Source organism: Rhinoderma darwinii, chromosome 10, assembly GCF_050947455.1.
Source record: "Rhinoderma darwinii isolate aRhiDar2 chromosome 10, aRhiDar2.hap1, whole genome shotgun sequence".
Lineage (NCBI taxonomy): Eukaryota > Metazoa > Chordata > Amphibia > Anura > Rhinodermatidae > Rhinoderma > Rhinoderma darwinii.
The window spans coordinates 6,572,151-6,594,839 of NC_134696.1; the positions used below are offsets into that span (position 1 = coordinate 6,572,151).

The 22,689-nt window shown below is 41.6% G+C and overlaps 1 long non-coding RNA gene across 4 annotated transcripts in view; it reads left to right on the forward strand.

The window, feature by feature from the left end:
- Window positions 1–22,689, forward strand: part of LOC142662412 (uncharacterized) — a 112,047-nt gene that overhangs the window by 33,721 nt on the left and 55,637 nt on the right. For 3 of the 4 annotated variants that reach the window (XR_012850939.1, XR_012850937.1, XR_012850938.1), the window contains exons 3-4: window positions 8,996–9,077; window positions 12,193–12,453. This is a non-coding gene — a long non-coding RNA (uncharacterized LOC142662412). The remainder of the gene's footprint in view (window positions 1–8,995; window positions 9,078–12,192; window positions 12,454–22,689) is intronic. The other variant, XR_012850940.1, reaches the window with a different exon arrangement.

Here is a 22,689-nt window from a genome sequence, read left to right on the forward strand (position 1 = left end):
TCGTCTGGTGAGGCGGCTGCTGCATCCAGTCGGAACATGATTGGAGAGCTGGCTGTGCATATGCGCGGCTCTCTCCATTAATTTCTATGGGAATTAGCCCGATACGTCTTTTATCTGGGAATATCTTTCTAGTGTAACGGCTTACAAGGTCCACACCATGAAAATAAAGCCTCCTTTCAATCTATTAAACTCTCGCACTTCAAAGCTGTCGAGAGCAATTTCCATCGTGTTAAAGGTCCACCTGTCATGGAATGTTGGGATCTTATCCATAATACCAAAGTGCTCCACAACGTCTCAGCAGCATTTTATAGAGAGTGGTTTAAAGCAGAGGTGAATGGGTCTCCTTTAAGATGTGTTCTGGTGTAATAGGGCAGTGCAATTACTGGAGCCGCAGATAAGAGCGTTTGTCGCACTGAAGGGGAATTGGTTGCAGCCGTTCAGATAACCCATCGGCTATCACAGGTTGACCCTTATACAGTCTACACGTGGCTCATTCACCATGCTGTATGGGCTGCCGGAGAAAAGCCTTTGCAGCAATTACTTAGAAGGATTAAAAGAAAGTTTATTTTTGTTGGAATTTGATTATTTTCAGTGATCAGGTTCTGCCTTAACCCCTTAGTGACCAGCCCATTTTAGGCCCTAATGACCAAGCTATTTTATTCGTTTTTCTATAGTCGCATTCAAAGAGCTATAACTTTTTTATTTTTTAGTCTACATAGCTGTATGAGGACTTGTTTTTTGCGGGATTAGTTGTGCTTTTTAATGGCACCATTTTGGGGTACATATAATTTTTATATTAACTTTAATTAACCTTTTTGGGGGAGATTATAAAAAAAACTGAAATTCCGCCATTGTTCTATGCGTTTTTAAATTGACGCCGTTCACTGTGCGACGTAATTAACATGTTACCTTTATTCTATGGGTCGGTACGATTACGGCGATACCACATATGTAGAGGTTTTTTATGTTTTACGACTTTTCCACAATAAAAACACTTTTGAACAAAAATTATTTGTTTTTGCATCGTCGCTTTCCAAGAGCCGTAATTTTTTTATTTTTCCATCAATGTAGTGATTTTTTGGGCTTGTTTTCTGCGGGACAAGACGTAGTTTTGAATGGTACTGTTTTGGGGTGCATGGGACTTATTGATTCATTTTTATTATGACTTTTTTGGTGGGCAATGGAAAAAAATTGCAATTTCGCCATGGTTTTTTGCGTTTTTTTTTACGGTGTTCACTTTGCGGTTTAAATTACATATTAACTTTATTAATGGAGTCATTACGGTCGCGGCGATACCACATATGTGTACTTTTTTTTTTTTTTTACACTTTTACTAAATAAAACCACTTTTTATGGAAAAAAATGGTTTTATTTATTTTTTTACTGTACTTTTTATTAATAATCTTTATTTCACTTTGATGACTTATTTTATTAGTCCCACTAGGGGACTTTACTGTGCGATATTCAGATCGCTGCTATAATGCTCTGGTATACTTCGTATACCAGAGCATTATTGCCTGTCAGTGTAAATCTGACAGGCAATCTGTTAGGACGTGCCTCCGGCGCGTCCTAACAGGAATATGTCCAGGGCAGACCTGGGGGCTTTTATCAGGCCCCCGGCTGCCATGACACCCCATTGGAGACCCGCGATTGCATTCGCGAGCTGCCGATGGGTGACAGAGGGAGCGCACTCCCTCTGTAAACAAAGTTAAATGCCGCGGTCGCTATTGACGGCGGCATTTAACGGGTTAAACGGCCGCGATCTAAGTAAACTTCGATCGCGGGCATTGGAGCAGGAGCCCAGCTGTCATCAGACAGCAGAGCCCCGGCTCCTGCCTGCACGGGAGACCCGTGCAGGACTTAGACTAGGCTGACGTGAAAAGGCGTCAGCCTAGCCTAAAGCCCATTAGTGACCGACGTAAAAAGGCGCATCAGTGGTCACTAAGGGGTTAATTGCTTGAAGCTGATGCATATTACAAAGAGGTGTCATGTAGCAAATTACTATAGTTACATCTTCTGCATTTTCCGTAGCCAGATACAATGTTCCTGTGTTGTTTACATAGTTGGATTTATACTATAAAGGTTTATTCACATGAACGGGTATCAAATCGGCTGTGAGAAATGGCTGTTTTTCACTGCAGATTTGCATCCATGCGAGACCCGATTCCCTCAGACTTGAATCTACTGAGGGATCCGGGAAAGTGGGCAAAAATAGGACATGTTCTATTTTTTCACGGGCCATTTACAGGGTCCGTAAAGAAAAAAAAAAGAAGGACATTAATTTGAATGCGGCTTATTAAAACATTTGCGTGAATAAGGCTTTAGGGTGGATTCACACGTGGTAAATTTTGTTGCAGAAGTTTCTGTGACTGAAAATTCATTCATTTAAATTGAACTTGTAAAAAGCCATGCACCTGCTTCGAAAACGACTCCATTCTGAAGTATTTCTGACTGCACCCAGTGGTGCCGCATGAGACCTGTATTCAGGCATTTCCACAGGCGGCTGTGCAGTTAATACACAGACTGGTTGATGGATTAGTTTAACTAGCAAATCATGATAATGGATATGACTTGAAGTGTGTGCTTTGTACAAGACAAAAAGCAATATAGTTACCTGGGACAGGACATTAGAAAATCATTCATATGGAGTATTATACTCTAGAGCTCTTTACAATCTCTTTAGAATGTAATTCATCCAGGGCACAAACACGGAGGGAGAGTCATAGTAAAAGGGCTGCTTCTATTTCTCTCCCATAGGGCTCCATTTGCTGCAAGCTAAGCTGAATTATGTTGCTTATTTAACTTCAGTCAACTTGTCCAACGTTTGTGAAATTATCAAGGAACACCAGGGACTCCAGTTAAATAAGTGTAAAGTATACAAAGCTGTTAGCACATGTTGGGTTTCCTAGAAGTCCTGCATATAGAAGAAAACTACATCCGCAATGTATGTGTATGCAATTTATTGCATAAGTGTGTTCATATTACAATTAAATTCCTATATTCTGTCACCCAATTCCAGATAGTCCAGCGCTGAGCAAATATAGTCTCAATGTTATCTGACAGTCCAGCATCTCTAGTCTCATCAACATCAAAGGGGTCAGCATAAGTGTGGTAAAAATTGCAGTGTAGCAGGTGTAACACATCATTGTCAGAATCAGTGGTGGCACCATTGCCCTGATAGCAGACCACATTAATATAGCGTCAGCATTAACATAGCTGACATTAATAACATTATCACTGCTGGCAGCAAAGAGTACAGGCATTACATTACTCATCTTGTACTCATTCTGAGTTACGCCTGTATTGTATTTAAAAGCGGTGCTCCCTATTCTGCTAGTGGAGTCACTGTGTACATACTTTACATTACTTATCCTGTACTGATCCCGAGTTACATCTTGTATTATACTCCAGAGCTGCACTCACTATTCTGCTGGTGGAGTCACCGTGTACATACATTACTTATCCTGTACTGATCCTGAGTTACATCCTGTATTATACTCCAGAGCTGCACTCACTATTCTGCTGGTGGAGTAACTGTGTACATACATTACATTACTTATCCTGTACTGATCCTGAGTTACATCCTGTGTTATACTCCAGAGCTGCACTCACTATTCTGCTGGTGGAGTCACTGTGTACATACATTACATTACTTGTCCTGTACTGATCCTGAGTTACATCCTGTATTATACTCCAGAGCTGCACTCACTATTCTGCTGGTGGTGTCACCGTGTACATACATTACATTACTTATCCTGTACTGATCCTGAGTTACATCCTGTATTATACTCCAGTGCTGCACTCACTATTCTGCTGGTGGAGTCACTGTGTACATACATTACATTACTTATCCTGTACTGATCCTGAGTTATATCCTGTATTATACTCCAGAGCTGCACTCACTATTCTGCTGGTGGAGTCACTGTGTACATACATTACATTACTTATCCTGTACTGATCCTGAGTTACATCCTGTATTATACTCCAGAGCTGCACTCACTATTCTCCTGGGGGAGTCACTATGTACATACATTACATTACTTATCCTGTACTGGTCCGGAGTTACATCCTGTATTATACTCCAGAGCTGCACTCGCTATTCTGCTGGTGGAGTCACTGTGTACATACATTACATTACTTATCCTGTAATGATCCTGAGTTATATCCTGTATTATACTCCAGAGCTGCACTCACTATTCTGCTGGTGGAGTCACTGTGTACATACATTACATTACTTATCCTGTACTGATCCTGAGTTACATCCTGTATTATACTCCAGAGCTGCACTCACTATTCTCCTGGGGGAGTCACTATGTACATACATTATATTACTTATCCTGTAATGATCCTGAGTTACATCCTGTATTATACTCCAGAGCTGCACTCACTATTCTGCTGGTGAAATCATTGTGTACATACATGACATTACTTATCCGGCCCTTATTCTCAGTAGTAGTCTGCATTATACTCCAGAATTGCAGTCAGAATTTAGTTACTGAGCATTCATGTAGATTATGGCTTTATATAAAGTAAAATAGCGATGAAAGCTTGATCTAACCATTAAATTACATGTGGTGGATTTCTTGCTGCAAACCAGTAGTATTCATACATACATCCTCACTTGGCAATGCATACTGTCAACCTCCAACTCTCCTCTTTAATGGCATATATATGTAATATAGTCTCCTCAAGATGCCAAACCTTATTTTAAAATCCAGGCACATTTGTACAGCAGAAGCCACGTGACACTATAAGTGGCTTTCACAATGCTATTTTCGTCTCTGGCATGACCTCTGCTGAGTATTATACCCTCTTCACTGGAATCACTATGATTTTATCTGCTTGTCATAAGCATAGCGTCTGCCTCAATAATTGAGAACCATTAAGTTGATTGAAGGGTAGCTGTCATCAGACAGACCATTTAATGTACAAACATCTATATAATGGCGCTACAAAAAGAATTTCGTGGAAACATCTGCACTTAAAACAGTCCCCGTCCCCCCCAACCTTCCTACTTTCAGGGCTTTTATTTCCACATTCATTAAGTAGGTTTTCCCAGAATCTACAAATATCACCTATCCACAAAATAGGTGATAATTGTCTGATCGATGGGGACTCCACCACTGGGACCCGAACCGATTGCAAGAACGAGGATCCCAAGCCCCGTTCCTCCTCACTACTCGCCCCTATTCATAAGGACTCTGTATGGAGCGGCGGTTGAGTATGCATGCTGCTGATCCATTCAAATTATATGGGACACAGCTGAGGACAAGGCTTTAGTACTTCCGTCGGTCCCATAGACATTAACCCATTAATAACCAGGCCTGAAAAGGCCTTAATGAGCAGCTACATTTTTCCGTCCTTGCCTTTCAGCAGCCGTAACCGTGGCTATATGAGGCCTTGTTTTATGCGGGAGAAATTTTAGTTTTTTTTCTGCATAGTTTGATGGTATAAAAAATTCACTGTCCTTTTTATATAATTTTTGCGCCGTGAATTTAGGAAATCGCAATCCTCTGCATTTTTTTGTTTGTTTAGTTTTTATTACGTTTGCGTTTCACGCTGAATAACCTGTTAAATTAGTTCTTCAGGTTATTACGGTCATGTAGATACATAATATGTGTAGGATTTTTGTTTTTATGTAATGTAGGGGCAACAAAATACTTTTTGGGGGCAAATTCTTTTATTTACTTAAATTTGTTAAATTTGTTTTTTTTATCCCGTTAAGGGTGGGTTCACGTTTCTGTTTGGAATTTTGAGGCAGATTTTGCTCTGCCTGCATGCCGTGTTTTTCGCCCTCGGCCATTGAGCGCCGTGGGCAAAAAACGCAACGAAATACGCTTTCTCTTCCTCCCAATGGGAGGTCAGAGACGTAAACGCCCAAAGATAGGGCATATCGCTTGTTTTTCCTGCGGGACTGTTTTTCCGCTCGTGGGAAAAAAACGGCTCCGCCTCTTATTAAAATCAATGGGAGAAATTTTCGGCCGTTTTTTTACGCCGTTTCCACGTCAAAACTCTGTGTGACCTGAGCCTAATGGATAACTTTATTTAAAACTTATTTTTAACTATAATGTATTAGCATGCTTCTGTATACTAATACATTACACTGTGTCACTATGACACAGGCTGCTGTTAGGGGGAGAAAATAGTATGCCCTAAAGGCAGGCAAACTGAACAAACAGCCCTGGGGTCCTTTCTAGGTCCCCAGGGCTGACTGCAGAGGGATTCCCCGGTCTTCGATCGCGTTTCCGGTGACACGATCGAAGAGGCGAGCCCCCTTTTGAATATGTCACGGTCAAGGATGGTGGCGATCAAAGCGTTAAATAGCTGGGGGTCTGAATTTTTCCTGAGTAAATGGCAAAATACTATATCAACCGCTGGGACCTCCACTGATCCCTAGATTGAATGGGCTGCAGCGTTCGCTACCTCTGCGGTTCCTACACTAGTTTTTCCTTGCACATTGACTCTCCCAGCCACCTCTCTGTTCACTTGGATGGGGCTGCGTTGCAATTCCTTGCACAGCAGGGGAATCGGAGCACCGTTGTGCAGAAGCTGAGGGGACATAGGGTCCAAACTCTGCAACCGCTGCCTATCCCCACAAAAAAGATCCTAACAGTCAACTTTTTACCCATTGAGTTCAATGAGGAAGTCAAATTCCGCAACAAATAGCAAAATCTGCAAAATCCTCCAAAAAAAAACAAACTAACAACAAACCCACTTTTTTTCAAAGTTATAAAATATAAAAAAAGTCTGTACTCGCCTCCCCCTAGCATCTCTCCCCCCCCCCCCCCCCTGATGACATTTCATCAGATGTGGCTGCTGCAGCAGTCACGTGACAAATTGTCGTCACAGGAAGCCGTCTCTACAAAGACCAGTGACATACTGGTCTCCTTGCTGGTCAGCGACCAACCAGGGAGACCAGTGATGCAATGCTACTGGAGTGCCACGGGAGGTAAGTATAGTCGTCTTTATTTTTTTAATGTTTTTTTTATTTTTAACGCTGTGTTGTTTTCCTGCAGAGGAAAATCCGCTAGATAATCCACACCAAAATCTGGTGCTAATTTTTGTGGCGGATTTTCCTTAATCTCTTTTTTTTTTACTGTTCCCTGAAGATCATTACAATTTACAACCACTAATGTTCCTGATACTAATACCATAGGAAGCTGATTGATGCCTAGTATAAAAGTCATGTTACATCCATTAGTGATGCTACTCAATATGTCCTCTGTACTCGCAATGATGGTATTTTCTCACTATATTCATACAAACACCTTTAGTCTGGCACCACTGTGATCGCCGGACCGATGGAGTTTCTGACATGTCGGACATTTTTTATTATTTAAGGCTATATTCACACTAGAGTTACAGCTTCCTTTTATGTCGAAGCCATGACTGCTATGCCAGATCAGTTTTCAAATGGCTTCCGGCGAACCTTGATGTACTCTTGATTTTAATTGAGTTTTTAAGGTTCCTTTAATTTATTTTTTTTGTACATTTTTTATAATTCGTAAAAAAAAGGGGGATAGGGAATACAGAAATCAAAAGATGTAATGGGAGGTCCCAATTAGGTAGGGACAAAGAGATAAAACATTGGTAGGGGAAGGAAAAGGACACACAGGCCCAGTGTTTGCGTTATAAACATATAAATGCAGTAATTTAGCATCATTATTAGAGCAGAGAAGCGGAATACAGAAGACCACAGAGAGAGATGAAAAAAAGGGGGGTGAGATGATCCCCACATCTGCAGAAACATGGAGCCACATCACAATAAAAAGAAGTGTCCTCGATCACCTCAGGTGGCCAAAATGAACTTATATTCTGGGTTGTCTTGGTAGACAATCCAATGATGCCAGGAGTTGTAAAAAATTTCATGTCGATCATTCAACTGGAAAGTGAGGTCCTCCATGCTTTTTATTTCCTCTATCTTGAGGAACCAGAGTCGTAGAGAAGGAGGATCCGTCCGTTTCCACAGAGCTGGCATACAAGCACGAGCGCTGTTAACCAAGTGTCTAACAATCGAGTCTTTTATAAGATTTCATGTTAATGTCGCTCAGATGAAGCAGGAAGAAAGCTGGCGTGAATGATATGTGAAAATCAGACAGGGAGGAAGTTATTTTCCATACTTCTTGCCAAAAAGGTAACAACACTGGACGATCCCCAAAAAATATGTAGGAGAGTACCCTCAGCGGATTGGCAACGCCAACAATGTGAAGAGACGTTGGGGAACATGATGTGAAGTCTGGGCGGGACCTAATACCCTCTGTATAAAAGTTTGTATCCCGCTTCCTGAATGCGACTAGAGATCGAGGACCCATGTGTCAAACTATATCATCTCGTCAATTGGGAGAAAGAAAAAGACAGATTCAGATCATGTTCCCATTTGCTCAAAAAGGGAGGTGGAGGTTACGTCAGGGGGGAGACCAACATGGCATAGAGAGAGGATAGGGCATGTCCCACTGAACCACTATCAGTGCAAAGGACCTCCAGCTGTGTTTTATCACGGGAGAGGGAGGATGGGGGGATGGAAGGGAGAGAAGGAGATGATGGAGTTGGTTCGCTCTCCAGAACACCAATGGACACGGGTCCGGAGTAGAGATAAGAGACTCTAGTGAGGGCCAGGAACCTCCAGTTAGAAATGAGTGGCCCAGTAACGGCCAGAGGACACCCAACTCTGAAATTTTTGACAGCAAGAACCGTTCTGAAGACGGCTGTCAGAAATAAAGGGAAAGGCTAAGGGAAACCTGTGATCACAAATGTGAAGAGAGCCTAAAAAAAAGGGTTGACCCGGTTTCTGCTCCTGTCACTATAACATTTGCACAGATACCACACGGTCAAGCAGCTGAGGACTATTGTAGGTACATAACTGAGCAGCCGGATATATGGTCGTCTGACGATTAAGTAAATGACGTTTACTTCTCTATATAAATTGTTCTGATGTTGATTTGTGGGTTGGCAATATATAGGTTTTTAAATTGGCAGCTTGGCTGTTTTATTTCAGGTTGGCAAGGACTTTGCACTGTACAGCTTCCTCGGAGCCCCTATACTGCCGCTTGGAACCCCTAGAAATTCAGTTCTGAACTGTGAGTCACGAATAATAATTGACCTCTATAGCCTTCTGCTGTTTGTTGCCTCTCCTACTGATATGACATATACAAAGTCATTTTTGTAGGGGCGAGTAACAATTAATCAATGTCTAAACTGGCAGCGTAACCATGGAGCCCTCAGTATGTGATTTAACAAGTGGCTAGCATTCAATGAATCGTGCACTTCATAGATTTAAATTGCATTTCTCCCTAAAATTTCTGCGACCTCAGCACTGTCTGCCTTGAGGAGGTTACTTAGCAACAGACAGCGAAACTTCAATCTGGCAGAAACCCTTCACATTTTAACAGGCAAAGACCGACTCCTGGCTGCTAGTCCAGAAATACAAGTGCCAAGATGACGGAAGAAACATTCATGCTGCAGACACTTATGTTTATTGCATGTATTGCTGCCTGTATAAATGATCTCTACTGGAAAATCAAAACCTCGTTCAGTAAGCCGGTGTCTGTACCTGTTGAATATGTAATCCAGGTCAGGCTATAAATATATTATGATGCTATGAGATTTATAAGGCAACTTTAGTAGCCACAGGCTAGTTGTCCAAAGCAGCATAAGTGACTTATTAAAAAATTACTTTTACTTGTATCTGTTCAAAATTGGGCAAAGCTGCCCCAGCCGTAAATTAATGTGTAAAAGTAAATTTGGAATGATCTCACCAAAAATGTTCTTGTGACTTGTGCATTCAAGTATATGATGTGGCTCAGGTGGCTCCTATAAGCAGGAAGGACCCTTCTATGGTTCCTATAACACCCTGTTAAATATGGAAGATATAGTACTTAGTGCCTATGCCTATAGAGAGCACCGACAGGGGTGACCCCATCTGTAACCTGCCCCAACACTAGTTTCGCGCTAAGGGTATGTTCACACGAGGACATTTTTTCAGCCTGAAAACATCCCCGTAATTTCAGCCGTACCGGCATGTGCAGGTGCTTGAACGCCGCGTCAATTACGGGCGTAATTAGCGCTGCTATTCATTGGAGTCAATGAATAACGTCTCTAATTACGGCCAAAGAAGTGACAGGTCACTTCTTTGACGCGGGCGTCTATTTACGCGCCGTCAGTCTGAAAACATGTCTACATAGGAGCTGTATACACAAAACTGTAGTATTTCCAGTTTGCAAAATTGCTTAGTTTTTTTTTTGTAGATGAACTGGAGCAATAAAAAATTAGTTGAAAAAGTGCACATTGCTTTTAAGATTAAACTTGTGGACAGTTAGTAGGATGATGTACTCCTGGCAGTGCTGGACAGTAAGGAAGAAGCTCTTGAAGGACCCCTGAGGCTCTGCATCTTTTGGACTGTCTGAGCATCTTTGGAAACATGGAAATCAAAGACTCTCCATTGTTTTAAAGTCTGTACCCAAAGGCATTTGCCGAGGACAGATGAGGTCAGAACAATGCTTAGCACACAACTTGTGTCTATGTGGGCAGGAATCAGTCCATGAGTTTATATTCTGCTTCATTGTCAGCATGTGAGCGCTGTTTTTACTTTGCAGTAGAGGCACAAATTCTAACTTAAAGAGTCTCTGTCACCAGATTATAACTTGACTATCTCCTACATAATCTGATTGGCGCAGTAATGTATGATAACATCAGTGGTTTTTATTTTGAAAAACGATCATTTTTGGCCAAGTTATGAGCTATTTTATATTTATGCTAATGAGCCTTTCTAATGGACAACTGGGCGTGTTTTCTCTTATTTCCAACTGGGCGTGTATTGTGTTTTTAGCAACTGGGCGTGTTTACTTCTTTCACTGCACAATCACACTGTAATAATGGGCTGGAACAATGAGAAGTGCAGGACACTGATTGGTCACTGATTAATCACTGATTGGTCAGCCTCATACACTTCTCTGTACAACGCCCAGTTGGTAAAAAGTAAAAAAACGCCCAGTTGTCCATTGAGAAACTCATTAGCATAAATCTAAACTAGCTCATAACTTGCTCAAAAATTATCGTTTTTCAAAATAAAAACTACTGCTGTTATCTACATTACAGCGCCGATCAGATTATGTAGGAGACAGGGCACTTATAATCTGGTGACAGAGACTCTTTAAGGAGGTCCTATACTACTACAAAGAAGTGCCACATAAAGGGACAGGATACAAGTTTGTTATATGTACGCTGTCCCTGTTCTGCCTCCCAGCAACGATTTCTGGTCATGTATAGGAGAACTGTGCTGTTATATGCACAGTTATGTCTCATCCAGCAGCGCTGGAGCACTGTTTAGTAATAGTATAGTGCCTATTTTTATACGTACTACAACTCGCACAGTTTCAGCCCAAATTCGGGCTAGGGCATGGCTCCTGAAGTATTGGTTGTCACATGGAACACATCAATATAGATGTACAGAATATCATACAATACTGATCTCAAGATTATTATCTCTAGCAAATATACAGGCACCGCCATGCCATGATAGCCACAGGTTATTTCTAGTATAGAACATAGCTGATACAATTTTATTGCAACTTTAAGGGCTATGTACACCTTTGAAAACATTTTATTTTGAATAAAACTGTGTATCCGTGTGTTTGGTGCAGCTTTCTAATTACTTTTTATTAAAAATTATTTTTGTTTTTTGAGATACAGCTGCTTTGTATCCTGTATAAGGAGCAGCTGTATTTACTCCTGAAACCTGTATCCGTCAGGTCAGCGGCACTGAGGGGTTCAGGTGATCTACCTGTTATCGATCACATATAGATGTGATCGGTAACCGCTTGATCCTGCGTGTCAGAGACACACAGGACCCGCAGACACTTAACCAATCAGTCCGGCTGACCTGACGGATTCAGGTCTCCGTGCTAGATACAGCTGCTCTGTATACAGAATACAAAGCAGCTGTATCTCAAACACATTTTTATTTAAAAAAAAACAAAACGTTTTCAAAGGTGTACATAGCTATTGAAACAAAAAATAAACACTGACAATAAAGCCTTTCTGATTGTCTCGTTTTTTGCTGGGATGGTGGAAGGGGACATATGTGTTTGGTTGTAGGTTGTACGTATGGCGCTTGTATGTTTGAATCCACATTAGTAATAATTTTCTTCTCTTTTCTTCAAAAAATGTTTGCCTTCAATAAATGGGACACTCCAGGCAACAGCTGAAAACAAAGCTATAACAGCTTATGTGGCCCCGGCGATCAGTGGATCTAGAGGTGTCTTCTGGAGCCTTAAATAATGCTTATCAGTGGTCACTAAAATGAGCACGGTTGGGGTCAAACTGGATCAATAACCACCGGGAATTGATCTGAAAAAAACAAACACCAGGAGTCGAGCAAAGTCCATTTGAAATGCCAAACTTTGTCTGGAGCCAAAACTTTCTCCCATGGCGCAGATGATGCTAGAATGCTGAAAGGTTAGTATTGTGACAATCAACATACTTGCTGACTGCTTCTATTCACAACGAGCAGAATTAGGAATGCAGCTCTGGAGTACATTACAGGTGTTTTCTCAGTACCAGATAAGTATTGTAATATTTTTACAAAGCTTTCTAGCTGTTTGTGTAGATTGTCTCTATATAACTTTAAAATTGTGCCACAAGTTTGTTTGAGTGAGATCTGTTTTCTTTGCTCTATTATTTATACATTGTAAGCACACAAGGGAGAATTAAGTCTGAGAACAAAACATTCCTTTATTAGGTTAATTGCTGTTAATTATTTCACAATTTCCTGTGCTGTCCGTTAATTAGTGATAGTTCTTTTCTGTGTAAAACAGGTGACCTCCATCTATAATGTCAGTCTCGGATATCACCAAAAAGTTCTGTTTAGCCGATTGCTGCATTTCTGTATAATTAGTTCAGTGGGACAATGTGCTGTCTGTATATTCACTGCACACAATTTAGTTTAAATCAATATATCATTAGTCATTAGTTTATGAAATGCAATGTGCCCGTATGCTTCTTCCCTTAATTTTTATTCAGCGCCGGATTGCCTGTGCCTATGGGCGGCCCTACAGGAAGAGTGTCTGCTAAAGTAGACTTTACATATAAATACACTGAATAATATGTATTTATAGGTAAATGGTGTGTATTAATATATGTAATAGGGTATGACAGTGCTTTGAAAGGAGAATACTAAGGTCCTGTTTACATAGCGGATTTTGCGTGCCGGGTCCCGCTGCAAAATCCTCTGTGGAACTAGTCTTGCTGTCGGCAGGAAGAAACCGCCCGAAGATCGAGCAGGACGCTTCTTTTTCCTGCTAGCTGAATAAATCAGCTAGCGGGAAAAGAGAGTCCGACTCCAATTGAAATGAATGGGAGGCTGTATTTTGCGGCGGATTCCATCGCAAATTTCCTCTGTGTGAACATACGCTAAGGCACCAGACAATGTGTTCCTACAGGCTCCTTAGATGTAAATATAATACTGTTTAAATGTAAATATAATACTGTTTGTATTTAAAAAAATAAAATTAAGATTTTGAATGCAACAAAACATAGATAGCAACCATCTTTCACCTGTTATAATAAAAAAATAACTTTTGACAGATTGGAGTAGTTCGCAACCAAGATAGCGACCGTCGCCTCCCCCAAAATTACAATCCAAAATAAAAAGTCAGCCCTTTTTTAAAAAAAGTGAAATTAATGGACATGTGCAAATGTGCTGCGTGTGCAGAGCAATAGAAAACAAACACAAAGGTGCAGCAGCTCTCTGTGGGCACTAAGATATATGCAAATATTGAATATTGTGACATCTTGGGGACCACTTAGCTCACAGGATCGCCATCTCTAGGGTGAGATGGTTGGCACACGTATAAAGTTCACTCCAACTCATTGAATAAAAGTTTTAGCCAGCTTTATTGTCTTCAAATATGAAAGATGGTTTTACACAGCAGTTCAAAACAAAACCTAGGCCGTCCAGCCTCTAACTAAACATTGTGTCCCTCACTAAGAGACCCTGAGCCTTGTGCCCAGTACCTCAAAACATAGGCAGCTTTACCTTACACATTGGTGACTCTCGCAGGCTAGCATGCCTGTCTTCCCTAGACTGAGAGCCCTGTGTGAACTGCACACACCTCAATTAAAGAGCTGCCTCAGGTGAAGCCTAACTAGGCTCATCAGACAGCACAAGACATGGACTGTCTGTATGGAGTGGAAGCCGCCCTTCTCCTTCACACTCCAGCAAACCAGGTCCTATTCCAGGTTTTAAACCCAAGAAACAGCAAAGAAAACCCTCCCTGCTGTACATGTTCCCTGGTTGCTTAAAACCTGACAGTTTCTGCACTGTCCAAAAGCTGCACTGCTACAATATATATATATATACCTTCATCTTGGTTGGTACACTCCTCCCATCTATCCAAGGATGTTTTCATTTGAACACATTAAAGCTGGTTCCTTTCCACCCTGAGGTCCTCTTTGTAGGCCTAGGCCCAAAATAGAGGTAAGTTTCTGGTTGCACAGGTGTAATCCTTCGTGTTGGGGGATCTATCGTCTTGTCGTGGCAGGTGGGCCCACACAATTTAATCAAAATATGCACGAAGAACATCACATTTATAAGTAAAATATAACAATAATGCAATTTAGAATGATCCATATATCAATGTTTGCAGAAATCCTAGCACCCTCGAAGTCATACTGCATCTTTGGGTTTGTTTGCTATTGCATTACAGCTACAGCAGTCCAAATATTTTCACAAACAAAATAAAATTAAAAAGTTATAACTCTCAGAATACAGTGCTAAAAAAAAATCACAGCGTCCAAAGAGGCCAGAATGGGCCGTGTCCTTATAGAGTTAAACGCATTAAAAGTCCGGAACCACAATAAAATGAACACTGAAAGAGGATGTTAAATGCAACAATTGCTGCTGGATTCTGCCTTAATAGCTGCTGACAGTAGGAGAGGGACCAGTGTAAATCTGTCCATACATTTTGGACGATCGAAAAGGACACTTTAGAGCATTTTCTGATGTTTTTTCCTGACAGACGCCCACCATAGACCTATATCCGTGGAAAAATGTATCTGCCGTGGTGGATTTTTACGTCTTTGTCCGTTGCAGTCCTGTCAAGTCGCTCATGCCAAACGACAGATGTGCGGGATATCCCATCAGTACAAGCCCAGACCAGGCCATAGATTAAGGCAGAGATCAATCGGCAATTTGTCGTCTTAAGTTAGTGCGCTGTCGTCTAGAACGGCAACCTTTACAGACCAACCATGAACGACGTGTCATATTGAAAACTGCTGTCGAAAATCCCTAATGTATGGCCAGCTTAAGTGCATAGTGCATGGCTTTTTGTTTTCCAACACTATGTTTCACTATGCAGCTGGCAGTATGGAGGTTACAATGACTGGCGCTCGCTTTTGGGATTTGTAGAAGACTGAAATTATGAGGACTATTGTGAGGCTATCACAAGACACCAGTGACTATGACCAGCTTTGATTCGATGATTCTGACCAACACAATCTTCTTTAAATCCGGGGCAATGGTCAATAACCATATATTTTCAAGTTGAGCTTTTTGTACTTACTCCACACATTTTCTCTGCTTTTTACAACAAATTCAGTACCAAACGAAGCTGTTTGACTTTATTACATGTTTATATCAAACAGAACAATAAAGATGATGGCACTTGAAGAAAGTCAGTAGCCCACAGGTATTTACTGCATGAGTACAGAAGACTAGTTGTCACGAGGGGTCTGTGGACCCACTGGGCCGTACCGCCTTGGCGGTAAGGCAGCCGGCTAACAGGGAGCAGGTGACTGTCTATAGTTCTATAGGTAGCTGTGGCAGCTCAGACAGCAGCAGGGTAGGCTCGGCTGGGACTTAGGTAGCAGGCGGACGTCAGGTGAGGCGAAGCAGGTCAGACGTGGATGCAGCACGGCACGACTTTGGCACAGCTCCGTGCTAGACCAGGAAGGTATGGATTTGCTAGGAACAGGAACTGGAAACAAGTATAGGTACAGGGACTGGAACAGGAAACACTAGGAGGCCATCACATAGACAAACTATAGGGAACACAACAACGCTCAGGCATAGAACTAGGGGGCTGGACCCCTCTTATAGTCCAGGGGACTCACGGGTCAAAGTTCGTCCATGAGGTCCGGTGCACGCGCTGCCCCTTTAAGAGCGGGCACGAGCGTGCGCGCGCACCCTACGGGATCCGGCAGAGGTGAGTGGACGCGAGCGCTGGCGTCTCCTGGGGAGGAGGCTGGGGCCAGCGCTTGCCGACTCGTGACTGCCGCTATCAGGGGGTTTTGGAGCTGACAGCCCGCAGCCACGGACATTACACTGAACATATAACCACGTTCCTTTATATTCTGCTGAAGCATTTGTTCTGTAAAATAATAGTAATTATAAAGTTAATTGTGTGAAGAGCCCAATTTGCAGCGTTTAAGTTTAGCTGTAAACAAATTGAAAAACACAAATGTTCCTCAGAATATCTGTGATTAAATATACACAAGCAATTTTTATTTATTTGTACTGTGGGATCATCTTGAGTAAATACTTTTGAAATGGGAATTATCTGAAAACGAATATCTAGTGATGTACAATGACTCTCTAATTTACTCTGCTATACAATGTGTTGCTGTATGATATCCAATCACAGACTGTCCTGCTACTTTAAACTGTGACCTCACTGTCATCTGTGACCTTACCATCTAGTCACACACTGACCTGCTACATAAACTGTATGACCTCACTGCACTCTCCCTGTGACATCATCATTCTATCACAGATTGTCCTGCTACTTTAAACTGTGACCTCACTGCCATCTGTGACCTTACCATGTAGTCACAGACTGACCTGCTACATAAACTGTATGACCTCACTGCACTCTCCCTGTGACATCATCATCCTATCACAGACTGACCTACTACATAAACTGAATGATCTCACTGCACTCACCCTGTGACATCATTCAATCCCAGATTGTCCTTCTACATTAAACTGTGACCTCACTGCACTCCTCCTGTGACATCATTAACCAATCACAGACTATCCTGTTATAGCCTGTGTGACCTCATTGTATGACATCAAAACACACTTGGAAATAAACCTTTTAATATTACCTGCAAGCTATTAGATTATGCTTTCTCTAGTCCTCTAAAAACACCCTAATTTGCCTCAGACGCAGTCTTGCGTCACACCTTCTGTCCTAAATTTGACTGGATAAAACTAGACCAGACTGGCAGAATCTGCAACAAATTTATCACAATACATTAAACAGAAAATAAAGTAAAACAAAAATATCTTCCCTAGTAGGTGGCAGGCAAGTTTTATGACCAAACACAATTTGCCTATTAGGTAACTGACCTTATTTTTCCACTACTAACAGAAGGAATTGTTCTAGTCACATAATTCCTAAAAATGAAATGAACCTTTATTAACCCCTTCCAGACATCTGCCGTAAATATACGGCACACGTTGGATGGGGGAGTATGGAACGGGCTGAGCCCGCACCATAGAAAGAGTGTGTTACAGCCGACACTTCAGGGTAACGAGCGGGATCCCGCTAAATGCTGCAGTCATTCGCAACCGTGGCATTTAAATGACTAGAAATAGGAGGCGGCCCCTTATAACGTTGCAGCGGCCCCCAAGAGATGCGATCGCGGGGTGCTGTTGGTTGGCATGGCAGCCTGGGGGCCGATGAAGGCTCCCAGGTCTGCCATCTTTGTATTCCTATGAAACCCTGCCTCCCGCCTCATAGGGGAGTGTCAGTATCACGATATACTGCAATACATTGCTGTATATCAAGCAGGCGATCCAGTGATCGCTGGTTCAAGTCCCCTATGAGGACAAGTAAAATAAAGTGGGTTTTTTTAATAAATAAAAAAAATATTGAAAACTTAAAAGTTGAATAAACCCCCATTTTCCCTCAAGCACAATGTAAAAAAATATAAAAAATTAACATAACTGGTATCAACGCGTCCGTAAAGGTCTAACCTATTACAATATATTATTACTTAGTCCGTACTGTGAACGCCGTAAAAAATAAATGAAAAGCACCAGAATCGCTGTTTTTTGGTCACTTCATCTCCCACAAAAAATGGAATAAAAAGTGATAAAAAAAATCTCATGTAGCCCAATACCAATAGAAACTACAGCTCGCCTCGCAAATAATAAGCCCTCATGCCGCTCAATCGACGGAAAAATAAAAAAAGTTCTGGCTCTCAGAATGTGGCGACAAAACTCAAATTCAAGTTTTAACAGTTCACCAGTTTTTTCCTTGTAGTAAAACACACCAAAAAACTATATAAATTTGGTATCACCGTAATCGTACTGACCTGCAGATTAAAGTTAACATGCCACATTTACCGTATGGTGAACGTCGTAAAAAACAACCCCCCCAAAAAAAGATTGAGAAATCACAGTTTTTTTCCTATTCCACCCCACAAATATTTTTCCCCAGTTTCCCACTACATTATATGGTACGATAAATGGTGTCGGGAAAATCTATAACTCGTCCCGCAAAAAACTTATACGGCAATATTGGTGGAAAAAGAAAAAAGTTATGGCTTTTGGACGGTGGGGAGGAAAAAAACTACAGTGAAGATCCGAAAAATGGTTGTGGCGGGAAGGGGTTAAAGGCACGTAGCCTATATTCTAAAAACAACCCATGAGCCCGGAAACGTTATAACTCATATATATGTGAGGGTCAGTCTCTGCTGACAGCAGTAGAATTTATATACTGTCTATACTAGAGGGGAGCGTCTGCAGACCGCGATCCCACAATTGATTCTGAGCTGAGGGTATGTTAAAAACATTTACCAAAGTCCCCCATTATTGAATGTTTTTAACATACCCTCAGCTCAGAATCTGTTCTGGGATCGCGGTCTGCAGACGCTTCCCCCTAGTATAGACAGTATATATATATATTCTTGGAATATAGGCTACGTGCCGTTAATAAAGATTATTTTCATTATTCGGAATTATGGGAATAGAAAAATTCTGTACCTTCTGTTAGTAGTGTGGAGAATGGGGTTAGTTGCCTTATTGGCAAATTGTGTTTTGTCAAATTCATCACAATGGCGCATGCTGTATGTTACATTTTGAGAAACTTGCTAGATATGTTAGCCACTTTTCCCTTCCTTACGCCCCCTGTTGGTTAGCGTACTTTACACTAGTAGTTTGTCTCTAAAAAAAAAAAAGTCCCACCTGGTTATTACGTTTGCCGCATTTTGCGATGTTTAGCCATGTCCCTTTTTCTAGATACTTCAAAACTGTCAAGGAAGCTGCAAAGAGTGTCTAAAACCTAATTTGGTGTATGCCACTTTTTTGCCACCGTTTAGTGAATCTCTCCAAAGTGTGACTATTCCCCTGGACTGATGTATTACGCTGCACATATTGTTTTATGCATACATGGAAGTCTCCGTCATGCTTTCACCCACTGCTGATTTCACTGTATGAGATTGTGTTAGACGTGATTAAACCGTACAGAGAACAATAGCTTTTTCTTGTAAAATGTCTGTTTTCTCAGTATGCATTATGTAGGAAATGTTGCTGTTCGAAGAGACAAGCTGTCTGCCATGTTATATCTGTTGTGTACAGCCTGATAATCAGAAATCCCTCAATCTATACATTATTGACTTCAGGGACATTGATGAGCTATGACTTTACTATGCTGAACAGACCCGCATACCGGCTTATACTGCGCTTAACCGCTTACAGCTAGGCTACAAAAGACCATAATTCCATCAGTCCCGCTATAGGACCTGATTGGTGCATGCCACATGATGTGTTACCGTCCCTTACTTACGTTCCCACATTGTGACATTAATTATATGGTCTTTAATTCAGTGACAATCCAGTTAAAACCTTGGATTTCTATCCCTGTGGAGGAATGCTCAGCCGTGACAACAATGGCTTGCTACAAATGGTATAATGCTCTAGTAGGGCTGGGGAAATACGACCTAAATCTAAATCACGATTAATTGAACATCTAACCTCGATGATTACGATTATTGAACGATCATTTAGGCCACACCCATTTCGCATACTACGCCCCCTTATTTGCATGCTACACCATTAAATTAATATTTATCCCCTGAACCTACTGTATACTACGGTGTATAATCCCCTGACACTGCCCCCACACAGTATATTGCCCCCACAGTACTGCCCACACAGTATAATGCCCCTATAGTTGCCCCCCACACAGTATAATGCCCTATATCTGCAGCCACACATTATAATGCCCCTATAACTGCCTCCACACTGTATAATGCCCCTATAGTTACCCTCCACACAGTATAATGCCCCCATAGCTGCCTCTACATAGTATAATACCCCCATAACTGACTTCCACGCAGTATAATGCCCCTATAGATGCCCTCGCACAAAATGATAAAAATATAAATATACATACTCATCTAATGACGAGTGGAGGAGATCCCTCTGGTCTGTGCAGCTCAGAGCAGACCGCCACGATGACATCACTGCTTTGCATGCAGCGATACATAGTGAATGGTAGAGCAGGGACCTTACGACCCCCTGCTCTACCATTAGATTCAACTGTATCTGCGTCCTGAAGATGCAGATACAGTTTATACCCAGAGAAAATAATTGATTAAAACCGAAATTCGCAAGATGACGTCAATTAATTGCACTGAATTTCAATTAATTGCCCAGCCCTATACTCTAGCCAACGATACAGATGCAGCAGAGCCAAGTTTGCGATGTTCTGAGAAGAGAGATATCACAGAAGTCGTGCTCCACTACGATAGTTCTGCTGAGGGATTTATTTAGATTTGGGAAAAAGTATGGGAATACTGCTGATCTTTTAGAGGAGTTCTAAGATAGAACATTAAAATCGTGATGTATATGTACTGGCGGCTTCTCCAACCCAACTACTTCTGATCTAAGAGGTCCCTTAGGAGTGTAAAAAATTTATTTGGATCGATAGCAAAGAAGGGATTTCCAAGGGCCTGATAGAATTCACTTGTTGAAAGGCTATGTACACCTTTAAAAACGATCCTGTATACAGAGCAGCTGTATTTTGAGCTGAAACCTGTATCCGTCAGGTAAGCGGCACTGCCGGGTTCAGTGTCAGCGGGTCCTGCGTGTGTCTGACACACAGGACCCAGCTGTTATCGATCACATCTAAGTTCATAACTTCGATGTAATTAATAACCACTTGATTTTGCGTGTCAGAGACACGAAGGACCCGCTGACACTGAACGCGTCAGTGCCGCTTACCTGACGGATACAGGTTTCAGTGCAAAATACAGCTGCTTTGTATACAGGATCGTTTTTAAAGGTGTACATAGCCTTTCAACAAGTGGATTCTATCAGGCCCTTCTCCCTCCAGTTCCTGCTGCGTTTTCCACCCTCAATTTGCTTAGTCACTTTGTGCTGTGACTTTTTTTTATGCATTTAGCCCTGTAGTTTAGTTCAGTACATTAATTTACTTCTGTATATTTCCGGTCTTTCAGGACAGTGTAATATCGCCTGCAGAATACAGAACACTTCTTTGATTTCCCACGATGTTTAAGTTTTCAGTCTATAAATCAAAATTGGCCATGTTATCTTCTCCTGGCAAGAGAAGCCCCAGCAGAATCCGTTCTACCCGTAGATTTACTTTTTAATTTGAATGTTCCACCCTGAGCCCAGATATTATGTTTGTAAACACTGTCAGTCGCAATAGAAAGGCTATATCCAGAGGGGTCCGTCTGCGGCGTGCCATGGAAACTGCCCTTTTAAGCAACTCGCTGCAGATGACTATTATTTATTCTGTTTGCTGTGATGAGAGAATATTTATAGCAGTGAAAAAATGAAATTACATTTTGATTTAGAAAGAATGTTTAGTTTTCCTTTACATATGGCACTGTAGATTTTCCTCTCGACAAATTTAAAGTGAACCCCCCCCCTTTGATTAGCATTGGGGTAACTTGTGGCATCCATCACCCATATATTATGGCATTCATTTAACACATATGTCATGAAAAGATATTTAAAAAGCCCATGACGTGCATGTTTAGTGGATGCCTGTGACGTATGTTATACAGTGGCATTTGTTACCCAAAAGGCTCCTATGTTCAAAGAAATGTTATATCGTGTAGCACATGTACGTTACGTGGAATAGCGGTCTACTATTCTATTCCAATATACACCTGTATATATCCCGAGCACATAGTCAAAAGCAAGACATAAATGTAGCTACAAACAAAACCAACTCAATATAAGGCCCTGTTCACACTGAGTTTTTTTACATGTTTTTTGACGCGGAAAACGTGCCAGGAAACGGTTCCCATTGATTTCAATGGGAGGCGCTGCGGTTTTTTCCCGCGAGCGCTAAAACCGGCTCGCGGGAAAAAAACGACATGCCCTATCTTCAGGCGTTTACGTCTCTGATCTCCCATTGACATCAATGGGAGGCAGAGAAAGCGTTTTTTCAGTGTTTTTGCTCGCGGCGCTTAATGGCCGCGGGCAAAAAATGCGGCAAACGGCAGGCAAATCAAAATCTGCCTCAAAATTCCAGATGGAATTTTGTGGCAGAATTTTCTGTATGCAAAAAAACTCCATGTGAACATACCTTAACCAGTTCAGGACCGCGCTATTTTGAGCCTTCAGGACCAGACACCGTTAAGCCATTTTTAGCACACGTTAGTTAAATGGCTATAACTTTTTTATTTGTTGGGCTAGCGACGTGATTTTTGCGA